Source organism: Triticum urartu, chromosome 3 (genome assembly GCF_003073215.2).
Source record: "Triticum urartu cultivar G1812 chromosome 3, Tu2.1, whole genome shotgun sequence".
NCBI lineage: Eukaryota > Viridiplantae > Streptophyta > Magnoliopsida > Poales > Poaceae > Triticum > Triticum urartu.
The window spans coordinates 499761210-499772396 of record NC_053024.1 but is presented as its reverse complement, the minus strand read 5'-3'; positions in this window follow the sequence as shown (position 1 = coordinate 499772396).

Here is an 11187-nt window from a genome sequence, read left to right as displayed (position 1 = left end):
AAAAGAAAATGATAAAAACTTCAAAAAATAAAATCCTTCGGGAGGTAGTTATATTACTACATCTACTAGTTAGGAATATTTGAAAACTTAAATTTGGACATGTTTTGCAAAAAGTGTAGGGAAAATGTAAAATGGCTATAACTTTTGCATACGATGTCGGAAAAAAACGTATAATATATCAAAAAATTCAGCACGAAAATCCGCATCCGATGGAGATCGCCTACGGCCTGTTTGCAATCTGGTCAAATTTAAGTTTTTTTAAATTTTTTTGTTAAATCTGGTCAAACTACTTATTCAAGAAGTATTAATGTTACTACATAATTATTCAAGAATATTAGTGTTACTTAATAATTATTTCAATTTTTTGAATTTTGGTCAAATCTGGTCAAACTATGGTCAAACTGTGATCAAACTATGGTCAAACTTATTCAAGAAATATTAGTGTTACTAAATAATTACTGTTTTTTAGAATAATAGTTTCAAACTCAAACAATGAAATGTGTGACTTCATGCTCAAGCTAAACTCCTGAGGGTTAATAGGATTGACATCTTACTATTGTCAGGAAAACAACAAGTGCAGACTTGGAAACGAAGGAGAATAGAACCCGAAAGTTAAGCGTGCTCGGGCTGGAGTAGTGAGAGGGATGGGTGACCGGTTGGGAAGTTAGATGATTTGGAATGAGTGATCCACACTTGAGCAGTTAAGAGAGGTGATTAGAGACTAAATCACCAAATAATTAAGAAAAATTAAAAATCGAAAAAAATAATAAAAAAATTCCAAAATTTTCAAAAAAAAATAAAAAAAAATCTTTAGTACCGGTTGGTAACGCCAACCGGTACTAAAGGTCCCCCATACCAGGGCGCGAACTCACGCCATGTGGTGGCACTTTAGCGCCGGTTCGTGCCGAACCGGTACTAAAGGGGGGGCCTTTAGTGCCCACCAATTAGTGCCTGTTATGGAACCGGCACTAAAGGCCCTTACGAACCGGTTTTAAAGCTCTGTTTTCTACTAGTGTCTCTCCTTTCCGGTTTTATAGGGCTTATCTCAAAATTTTAGTTTTTCCATCTTATAAGGCTCAATTTGGTTGTTCCCCAACACATGTTCAAATTCCAAGGTGCATTAAATCATTGCATGCAAGTATTAAGAGAAAATTGACCAATGCATGTACTTTATGCATGCATGCATTGCAATTAATGCATTGATAAACATAATTTTTTATCGCCACCAAAACCCACCATTTCTTAAGCTAAAGTAGACCAAGGTAATTCCTATATTAGCATATTACTAAGATAAAGAGAAGGCACTGTAGAAACATTTAGGACGTGAGCTTGTCAATCTGAATGTCGAGGGACACAAGCTTAGCCCCGGCCAGCAGCTTGGGCGGAACTGTCAAGAAGGTCAGCTCCTACACGTCGACGTCACCGGGATCCTTACTGCTTGTCACCTCCATTTCCACCTTGACGGCGTCGGTCGTGCCTTTGGGCTCCCCCGGCAGGCCGTTCGCCCACAGCTTGGCCACGTAGTGCGGTAGTGGGGATGCCCCTGCTCTGATGTAGACAACCGACACGACGATAGGCGCGCCAATGTCGTGCATGCCGCCGACCAAGAAAAATGCGCGGCGGTCCTCCTCCGCGAACGGCAAGAGCCGTGGCTCCGATAGTGGCACTTGCAGCTGGAGCACCTTGCCGTACTGGATCCTGTGCACGGGCATGGGATGCGCGGTGCTGATGTGGTGGTAGAGCACCGACAGCGGGGCCTTCGTAGCCGCAGACGGGCACGGGGCATTTGCAGGGCACGAGCGGACACACGCTTTGGTGATCGTCGAGCTTGTGGTAAGTGACGTAGAGCCCACAGCCTTCGTGCGGGCACTCCACCCTCACCGACGAAAGGACGGAGTCCACCGCCGTGTTCTGCACGTCGAAGCCACCGCCGCGCTCGCACTTCTGGCACTGCCGCTGGTTCCCGAGGCGCTCGATGCAGTAGTCCGCGCAGGCCAGGTGCCCTCCCTTGCACTGCAGAAATCAATAGAACATCACATCAATCAAGAAACCTGCACCTTGCTCAATCAGGTGAACGGATGAGGTGTATTCGAACCTCATACAGTGGAGGCGTCAAGGGGCGGAGGCACAAGGGGCAGTGGAGCACGGTGAGGTCCATCGAGACCTTAGAGAGCTCCATCGTCGGGTCATGTTCGGTCTGCATGATCTCGCCCTCCTCGTGCACAACCATCTCTCGACTTGGGCCGGGGTATTACAAAGCTTTACCGTCACATATTTTATACTACTTCAAGGTGCATTAAGTCAACACATGCAAGTATCAAAAGGAGAGTCACGGCATGCATGCATGCATTGTAATTAATGCATCGGTAAATGCAAATTATTGAAATATATCGAGTACAGTGCTTTGATGTGTCGCGTCAACTCGTACATCAACGAGAAGTTTGATTATCCTCTCCCTCGCCGACTTAACTACACCTGCCTTTGGCTGTATGACAGGTTGGCCACACACCTATCGGGCCCACCTGTCATACACGCAAAGGTAGGAGCGTTCCTCCCTCGCCCATGAGCGTGGTGGCTGGCAAGACTAGGAGAAGCTTTCGCTACACGCTCTCCCTCCCGCACGCGGTGGATATGCAGCAGTTCAATCGGTGTCAGATGGCCAGAAGATTACTGTAGTACTCCTCCAGTGCAGTAGTACTCCATCATTGTTCGACTTCTCGAAGAGGCGAAGAGCCAAGCGCAGCCCGGACGCTCATGTGGCAGTTTCATGTGTAGAGTTGTTTAGGATAGCGTGTACCGTGCGTGTAAGCTTAAAATCGTTGGGGTCGGCTCCATGCTATGTGGCCGTCTCGAAGTTTTAAAAAAAATTAAAATAGTCTTCTGGCCCTACCTGACCCCCTAGTGATTGTAGTTTGCACGCTCATCTGGTCAAGACAGGAATATATATTTTAATTTATTTTTTCTTTGAAAAGGGGGGAATCCCCGGCCTCTGCATCAGAACGATGCATACGGCCACATATATTGTAATTTCTGGTGGGTAAATGTTAGAGGTTGCAGAAAATATATTGTACACCGCGGGTCTTTCAGCGAAGTTTAGAGGCAAGCATGTGGGGCCAGTGCTATGATGTGTCATGTCAACTCGTACAACGAGGAGAAGCTTGATTTTACTACACGCCTTCTCCCTCACCCATGCGCGCGGTTGCTCGCCAACGAGGACATGCTTTTACTTAGTAGTACTTCTACAACAAGCTATCTGCCCCGCTCGCGGTGGACCGACATGCAGCAGTGGATTAGACACTGTAGAAGCAGCAGTAGTAACATCATTGTTCGTCTTCTCGAAGAGGCGAAGAGCCAAGCCCAAACCGAACATTGCAGTTGCGAATATTGGAGCACGCATATAGCCAGGCTCTTGCATAAGAAAAAATTGCTATGTGAGCCCACTATTATACTAGTATGTACAACTACTTGCTAGTATAGCCCTGTAAACCAGAAAGCAGTATTTGCCCTTCTAAAGATTTCAACAAGTGACTAGACTACACCGAGACGGAGTACATATGGAGCAAAATGAGTGAATCTGCACCATAAATAAATACTCCCTCCGTCCCATAATATAAGAGCGTTTTTGACACTACACTAGTGTCAAAAACGTTCTTATATTATGGAACGGAGGGAGTACGTACTAGTTCTATCGTTTTCCTCTCCGAGGTGCACAATATTGAGTATACTGACTAGTCTCTTTTTGACACGCATTTACGTTTTTTTACACAGTACAGACGCAAGCGCTCACATACACGTGCATACACTCACCCCCATGAACGCACACACGCACGGCACTATCATCTTGAAATTTACGAAGTCACCATAGGCACCTCGTCGTCGACGGGTCCATAGGTGCTTCAATGCCAAGGAGGGAGAGGGTAGCGGTTCCTGAGACATTGAACGGTCAATGATGCATCCTCAATTACATGCAGAGGGAATTAAATGGAGAAGCAGAATAAAGCCAGCACGATGTGATGCAACAGAGTTTGGACTCTCATATAATAAAGGTGCCCCACCACTCCAATCCATCGACTCCCAAGTCTATGTGCAACACTGCTCACTCCAATCCAAGACCAAGTGACCAGAAGCCACAAGCACCTATGGAGGCGATGGACGCGAGCGGCAGTCGGCTGTGCCAAATCATCCAAGGCGCCGGCCTGCAGCCCCGCACCTTGCAGCGTTTCCAGACGGTGCTGGCGATCGCAGGCATCGTAGCCCTCGCCGACGCCGGCTTCGCCTCTCGCATGGACGACATGATGGTCAACTCCATCCTCAAGTTCACCGCCGTCAAGAAGCGCGCGGACGACCGTACTGCTCCAGCCCATGCGGCCAGGCTCCTCATTGTCTGCCACCCTCATCGGCCTGCATGGTGATGAACTCTTTCAAGCCCTAGTGGCCCTACAGGTGCCGGAGGTCACGGTGAAGAATGTGCACCTCGAGGCCGTGCTCGCCGCGCAGCGCCTCTCCATGCAAGAAACCATCGACCTGCACATCCATGTCTACGAGGAAATAGTCTACATAGGCCACTACAAGGCAAGCAAGGATAGAAAGACGTTGGCCTTCTTCCAGTGGCTGGAATCTTTGGACGCCATTGTTCAGAAGCACGTTGACCTGGCCATGAAAGCCGCTGCTACTTAGGCGCCGTTCGGTGGGCCGGCGCCCTGAGTCGAGGAGGTGGACGTCGTCGATGGATGCATCTCTTCTTCTTGCCTCCTGTAACCAGCACTGCATCGCCTCGTGGCCTTAATGTTTTATTAGTATAGTACTCCCTTCGTTCCCATATATAAGTCTTTCTAAAGATTCCAGCAAGTGACTACTACATACAGAGCAAAATGAGTGAATCTACACTCTAAACTATGTCTACATACATCTGTATATTGTATTCCATTTGAAATAGTATCTAAAAAGGCTTATATTTATGAACGGAGGGAGCATATGGCATTTTTATTCCAGTCGTAACATTTTCACTGTGAGATGGAGCCGTAGCTGAGCAAACCCACCCCGCCCACCGGGCGTCGGCCGAGTTTAGAATTAGAAGAGAGAAACGAGGGAGGAGAGCTAGCTGTAGCACAGACGCTGTTGTCAGATGGGACTCGTGTTTATAGAATAGGAGTACTGAGCACTCGTGCCTCTTTTTTTGAGGGAAAAATTAGTCGTATGTCTAGTACCACTAGTTGGGTGCGTGCGACCTATAGCTGTCATCACTTTAGGTCTCCTTTTCGACCCGTGACTATGCTTCAAAGTACATATTATTTCACACATTTATCCTCCTATATGTACTCCTAGGCTATTTCCACGTGCTCCCATTCACCGACATGTGGGACATAGAGCATCTGGGTCGTAGTGCATGCACGACTCGGAGTATATGCCGGGGTACTTTACATTTCAGACCTCACGAATTTCATGCAAACCCCCCACAGAAGAATAAATAAATGAATGAATTACTACATGAAACCGGATTATTTTCGTGGAAACCGGAGCACGTTCATTAAATTTTGGACATAACACGTTTATTAAAAATGATCGGACCGAAACCAGTCTAAGGGCCTCTTTGATTTTTCCGGCAAAAAAAGGGCCTCTTTCATTCGCAGGATACTGAAAACACAGGAATGGGGAAAGTATGATGGCTATGAACCGAGACAAGGAGAACTCTAACTCAGTTAGAGGTTAGAGTTAGATTCTAACCCTGAACTAACTCTAAACCAAAGAGGTGTATTGATGGCAGGGTTAGATTGACAATAAATGCTCTATCTCAATCATTTGACTACTTTGGACCCTATTTCCTGCCAGATTTGGAGGGTGCTTGGATACGTTTTAGTTCCATGACTAAAAGTAGTGAGACTAAAACTTGCTACCCTCACCCATGCTTGGATCCAAATACTAAAGAGACTAAAATCAAGTTAATGAGCATTTATTATCCTCCAAACCCTCTGATCCAGAACTTGCCTGTGTTGAAGGAGAGGAGTTAAATGAGGAGAGAGATGACTAATCCACATTTTAGTAGGGGTACCCCTGACTAATTTTTTTTAGTGTCGAGACTAGTTTTAGCCCCTCTTTAGTCAGGGGTGCTTGGAACTTTTAGCCTCTTAAAAAGATTATTTTTAGTCAGACTAAAATAAGTCCCTTGGATCCAAGCACCCTCTTGGTGTGGCCGGCTCTTCTCTGGCCTCCTCCCGCTCACAATTGACATAAACGAACCATCTATACAAATAAAGCATGCAAAACATGATAATTTTTACTTTGTCCATACAAATAAGATATCCCACTTAAACATTCAAGTCGTCAATCAAGCTTCACAAAATAAAAAAAAACACTTCATGAAACAAAGAATGAGCTAACTCATCACGGAAGTCATTCACGATAGGGAGGGAGCCCGGAGCCCCTCACACACCGAGGGAGGAGCTCTCCCTTGTCGCTCTGGAGGAAGGCTCTATAGAGACCAAGCCCCGGGAACCCCTCCGACACCGGCCCTTGCGAGTTGAGGTCGACACCGACATGGGTAGCAGGGCCGCTTGCCGCCGACTGGGAACTTAATCTTTGTGCCTCTAGAAATAATGCAAGCCTGTAACTAAAATACCTAGAAAGGTGAACTGAATCTTTGGGCCTCTAGAAATAATGCAAGCCTGAAACTGAAATACCTAGAAAGGTGAACTGAATCTTTGGGCCTCTAGAAATAATGCAAGCCAGAAATTGAAATACCTAGAAAGGTGAACTGAATCTTTGGGCCTCTAGAAATAATGCTAGCCTGAAATTGAAATACCTAGAAAGGTAACCTGAATCTTTGGGCCTCTAGAAAGATTTATTACCTCCTCAAGCAGCATCAAACAATTCCATGCGTGCACCACAAATCTATACCATGTTTGATCAGGATCTACTTTTCCAAATCAGAATTAGCGCTAGAGCAAGCAAAATCACTGATATGGCCGTGAGACAGAGAAGGAACGAACAAACTCACCCCTCTCACGACCTCCCTGGTAGATGTGCCGCCGCCGCACACGAAAGATGGAGAAAAACGACTGGTGAAGGGGGAGCGGGGCGACCTTCGAAGGCCGGAGGGAGAGGGCGGCCGGACTAGGGCGGCGGAGGCCGGAAGGAGAGGGCGGCCGGAGGAGAGAGAGGGCGAGCGACCCTATGGGGAACAAAGAGGAGTCGTGTGATAGGTGGGGGGGGAGCGATCTGGTGCGGGCAGGGGAGATTTTTTTAGTTCTCTTCTAGTGGGCCCGAGGATAACTATCCCAATTAGAACCTCTCCACCGAGCTAGTTTTTTTAGCTGGGTTAGAGCAAACTAGCTCAAACTAACCCCTCTTGTTTCGATAATTTGAGGCTATTTCAACCCAAACTAGCTCTAACTCAGGGATCCAAACAAAGAGGAGTGTTACCGTACTTGCTACAGTGTGGACCGTAGCACATTGTTTTTTATGGCCATATCACCACATTGTTTTCTACTGCTGGTTCACTGGGCTACCGTGTTTCGCACTGCTGGTTCACTGGGCTGCATGGTTTGCACTCCTCCGACCTGAGTTGTACTCCCTCCGTTCCTAAATATAAGTCTTCATAGATATTTCACTATGGACCACATACGGATGTATATAGATGCATTTTATGTGTAGATTCACTCATTTTTCTCCGTATGTGGTCCATAGTGAAATCTCTCCAAAGACTTATATTTAGGAACGGAGGGAGTAGTATAGTACTAGTATATACCGCATCATTCTTTGCTCCTTCTTACTACTCCGACATGTGGGAGAGCCAGCATCCGGGTCGATGTGTCATGCACCAGATTAGAGCGCGGAACGGAAGGGGGGCATCACCCCGGTCGGAGCGCCAGTAATTCATGACTATAGTGAGTGGTCATATCACAAGTCTTTCCAGCAGTAACGCGCCGTCAAATCGCACAGCCCCACTCGCTCACCCTCTTCGCCTCTCTGTCAAACCGCCTACCAGAAAACTGACGCACGTACAGCCCGGGAAAAGCCCCGCTCTCAACTTTTAACTACGCGAAAATAGTTCGAGCTTGTTCGTTCTATATAAATACAGTAAGTACTATATGTTTATTCACCCGTGGGGTTGTTCAATGAATGGAGGGGCGAGGAGCACAAGTGAACAATACTGTAGTACTAGTAGTAGTAGTAAGTAGGAGTCATACAGTAGTCACCTTAAATAGAGAGTTTCTTTTCTTTAATGCCACGTACACAAATTGAAACGCTTGTTGTGGAGAGAAAAAAGATAATCACTCCACTATATATGGACGCAGGGGCCTGAGCGCTTGCTTTACTAGGGTTGCTTTCTTCATTCTCTCATCCACTCTAGATATAAACAAGACAACGGTAGCGACATTTTCTCTATTCTCACCGCTGGTCACAGATCCGGCCGGATCCCTTCGGCCGGTGTCTGTAGAGGACTAAATGGTGCATCGTTCACGCGGTCATCGCCGCCGAGGGAGGAAACCCAGAGCTGCTGGAGGGGCCCGATCCTCTGCCCGTGCCAATCTCTCCGACACAGCGCCGGCTCGGGAGGTCCTCCGACCCTTCTTCCTCCCTGCCGTATTGTCTGCAGATCCGACCTGCCGCCGCCGACATCCCAGCGACCCTCAGGTATAAGTTCTTCGAAAGCGGCCTTGCTCTACTGCCCCAGCTCCCCACGTGTCTGCATGTGCATCTTTTTCTACTCCCGTCAGCTCTTCCAAAGCAACCTAAATTTTTAGTATTATTAGAGGTAAAGCTACTTCATGCATTTGAATCTAGGGCTTTGTTCAAACAACGAAGAAAGGGGGAAAAGTTGTAGCATGAATCTAGGACTTGATTCAAAGAGGAAATAATATGGTGAAAGTAGTAGAGACCGGATACCCAACCGGTCTCTTGGCTGAAAAGGGAAATAATGGGAAAACGCAGTACAAACTGGATAAGGAACAGATCTATTATTGGTTGAAAAAAGGATAGAAAGTGGCGGCTGGTGGACAAGTCAACAGAGTATGTCCAGGATTAGATTTGCTACCATCACATAGTTAAAGGTTTCCAGGATTAGATTTGCTACCCTCACATAGTAAAAGGTCTCAGGATTAGATTTGCTGCCCTCACATAGTAAAAGGTCTCAGGATTAGATTTGCTGCCCTCACATAGTACAAGGTCTCCAGGATTAGGTTTGCTGCCCTGACATAGCATGAACAAACTCGGCATCACCACTTTATGCCTCCTTGTAGGTAGATTGTGCTGATGTGTCCACTGTCGCGTGTCCTTATACAAACCTTTTGCTGTTGTTAATGTAAGGGTGCATGTAAAATGAAGAGATCACATTGTTACCTTAGGGACATGTCTAACCAGTGTTATTGTTAATCTAATGCCTCCAGTGATAAGATGCAATTAAACTGTGTTACAAATGGCACTCCTGCTGTTTTCCCCAGTATGATAAGTAAGTTGCTCCTTTACGCTGCTGAGTGTCCTGGTGTCCCCATGGTCCCATGCCCTTAAACCAACTCTTTAGCTGCTGTTGATTTACTATGTCTAGTAAACAAGCAATGCCACCATTAAAGTAATCCCATATTTGAGGAATCTCATTGTTGATAGTAATACTTCTGGTAACATGAAGCATTGCTGACGTTTTAAAATTTCTACTGTCCTTGCGTGATTTCCATCTTATATTTACTAATTGGAGGCACCTTTCAAGATCTCTCATTAATCCACATCATCCAAATTAATCGCACCGTTGGATTGTAGAATTTACATTCAGGATAAAAAGAAAACTTAAGTAACGTAGATGGTCCCGTGCCACAACAAAAGGGATCTAACATGTCCAATGTTAATGGTGTACAAAACAAATAAAGCTTTCAAATAAAAAAAGGACTGCATCACATAAAAAAAACTCTCCATAGAAAGTCCACGGTAAAAAAGGAAAGAAATCCAAACGTAACACTGATTATGTGCACCTTTAAAGTTCTCTTATGCGGATCAAAATAAAAAAGGACAGCCTCATGTCTAGAAAAAGGAAACCTTCCATCTGCCCGCACCTTTCAAGTTCTCTCTATTCAAAAAAAAAGATTATAAAAAGAGAAACAATTACACACGGCTAATTAATTACTCGCGTCAGAAAAAAAATGCCTCATGTAAAAAAGGAAAGCCTCTACATAAAAAGTGCAACGTAAAAAAAAGGAAAGGTATCTAAACGACCCGCTGATTACGCGCGACCTCACGTAAAGAAAAAAAAGCCTCTCCATAAGAGGTCCAACGTAAAAATGGAAAGAAAACTAAATGACCCTACTGATTATGCGCCGCATTTAATTTTCTCATATGTTCATGGAAACAAAAAAGGAGAGCCTCACGTCAAAGACAAAAGATAGCCTCGCATAAAAATTAGAGGAAATAAAGCCTCACGTCCAAATAAAAAGAGAAAGCCTGCATCAATAATATATTTTTCCTATTAAAAAATATATGCTAATACCTATTACTTGCATATATATAGTATGTCTATGCACGTCTTCATTTTCGCCTTATCAGTAATAGCTAATTATACATGTTAAAACATCTTTAAAACTCAATAGTTACTATAGTAAAAAATTGATATATCATTCGCCACCAAGATCTCATATAAACACATGATTGCATATGTGATATATATGTGTGTACTAGGAATAGAAGTATTAAAAAATAGGAACAATCATACAATAAATTATTTAAGATTTTTTGGGTATGCACCACTTTAATCCGAATAATCTATCACACAGTTCCACTACTCTATTATTCATAAAAGAAATTTTGTAAGAATTTATTGGTTAAGACAACAACTTAAAATCTGAATAATGTATGCCTCATAAAGGTAAGAGAAAATAAAATCTCTTATGCATATTTTCTAATACAGTTTCACATGTTGATAGAAATCGTGTATGCCCAAGGGAGGTCTTCTTCTTAAATGTTGTACACATATAAATTCTAATCCACGAAGTGGTTTTAATCTTCCATAACTCCGAGGCAAAAACGAAGATGTATGTTTTTCAGGTAGCGGAACTAAATGAGCATATATGCTACAATAGGGAACTTCATTATATAATTAGATACTTAAATGTAATAGATACATGATACATGCAACAACTTTGGCATTCGTAACCATGTTGTCTACCAATATAATAATAATAATAATAATAATAATAATCAATT